Source organism: Arachis ipaensis, chromosome B06 (genome assembly GCF_000816755.2).
Source record: "Arachis ipaensis cultivar K30076 chromosome B06, Araip1.1, whole genome shotgun sequence".
NCBI classification, from domain to species: domain Eukaryota; kingdom Viridiplantae; phylum Streptophyta; class Magnoliopsida; order Fabales; family Fabaceae; genus Arachis; species Arachis ipaensis.
This window is the reverse complement of record NC_029790.2, coordinates 123,646,088-123,648,004: the sequence shown is the minus strand read 5'-3', so window position 1 is coordinate 123,648,004 and position 1,917 is coordinate 123,646,088.

Here is a 1,917-nt window from a genome sequence, read left to right as displayed (position 1 = left end):
AATGTGAGCCGCATTTGTTTATATTATTTATAAAGTTTGATAATATTACTTGTACTACAGTTTGATTATATATATGTAATGATTCTGTGTTATTCCTATATGGTGATTAGTGACTAATATTTATATTCATGTAACATTGTTGAAAATAGATATATGTTGCTTTAAATTCAAATTTCTTTCAAGATTAATTAAAAAATTATGTCATTCCAGAAATTCAAATAGTGAAAGCGCACGTGCTTATAGAAAAGTTAAATACAATCTTATTTTTCTAATAATAATGAAGCAGAATCGAAAATAAAAGACACAAATTACACTAAAATTATTCTAAAAAAAAGTTGTCCCAATAATATCAGCATGAAAATATAAGAAAATATAAGATGGAAGAGAAAAATAAATATGACACCTGATCTTGCCTGGGAAATAGGTCGGCTTCAACTCCTCAAGGTCAGCCGAGCTATACGCTGCAAGATTGGACGTCCACTCCTCAGAGTCCGAATTCTCCTTTCTCCTTGTAGATGTGAGGGTGTGAGTAATACAAAAGGGGTGGAGTGTACCTGCAAAGGCACTCCAATGCTTAAGTCAGTTATGGTGTTAATTCGGAGTGAATGAGAAAAGATACTTTACCTTGCTTTTATAGATATTTAATCGTCCGTTATATTCTAGATGATTATTTGACCGTTCTTGATAATTGGTTTTGTAACCGACTTTATTCATACCGTTTGAGACGTCAGTTATAATGTCATTAATTTTGCCGAGTTATAATTCATAAGGGCCGAACAATAACGGCAAAGACGAGTTATGATGATGGTCGGTTATGATTTGTATTAATGGTGACCATATCACAACCCCCAAGCTTAGCCTGAGGAGGATTTTAATGAAGCAGGTTGAGCTTTACTTTTTGATGAGTTATAACTCGGCTTGTGTGGGTTAGTGGATGAGCCCCCAGATCAACTTACTTCATTAAAAGATGGTTCAGTGGTTTGAAATGTGGGTACGTGGGGAGTCGTGTCCGTTATTTCCAGATGAAAGAGAAGGAATAATGGTTGCATTTAATTTTCACGGTTTCCCAATGTTTGGCTCACTGTTTGATGTGGCTTTGGGAGTGGGGGGGGTGATTATTTGGAACGTTTTGTTCCTTTAATTCTTCGAATCTCTTCAGATTTTTCTGGGTGTTTTGTTGGCTGTTTGTTATATGCTTGCTTTCTTTTGAAGAATGAGTAAGAGAGGTATGAGTCTCTTTTTCTGTTTCTGATCCATTTCTGTGCTTTCTCTTGTGTTTTTCCTTTTTTCGTTTCTTCTTCTATTGCTTTTCGATCTAATGGGGTTTGGGAAAGAGAAGAAGGATAGGGTGGATTAGTCGTATGATTGGGTAGGGGAAGATGTTAAATCACGGGTTTCACTTTTTTCTGATGAAGCGGCGGTGAGGGAGGTGGATGTGAATAAAATAGTGAGGGTAGGTTCCGGAGTCAAGGTGGAGTTGTTATCATGTAGTGTGGATGATAGGGTTTATCACCGAGAGTGGGGGTTTGGGTTCTTTTACATGCATAGCTGTGTGCTTGAAGAGTTGCGGGTTAGGCTTCCTTTTACGGAGTTTGAGTGTCAAGTTCTTAAGCAGCTCAACTGTGCTCCCTCACAGCTTCATCTAAATGGATGGGCTTTCCTTCGATCTTTTGAGGTTTTGATGGAGTTTCTGGAGGAAGTGCCGTCTGTGGATTTGTTCTTTTCCTTATTTCAAGCTAAAGGTGTTTGGAAAGGAGGTTGGGTAAATTTCAATAGCACTCCGGGTTTTGGGATTTTTAAACTGTACAAATCTTCTTTTAAAGACTTCAAGGAGATGTATTTTAAAGTTAAGAGTTCAGAAGAGGATTTTCCGTTTTTTATTGATGAAAACCTTGCTGAGAAATTTCCCCTCTTTTG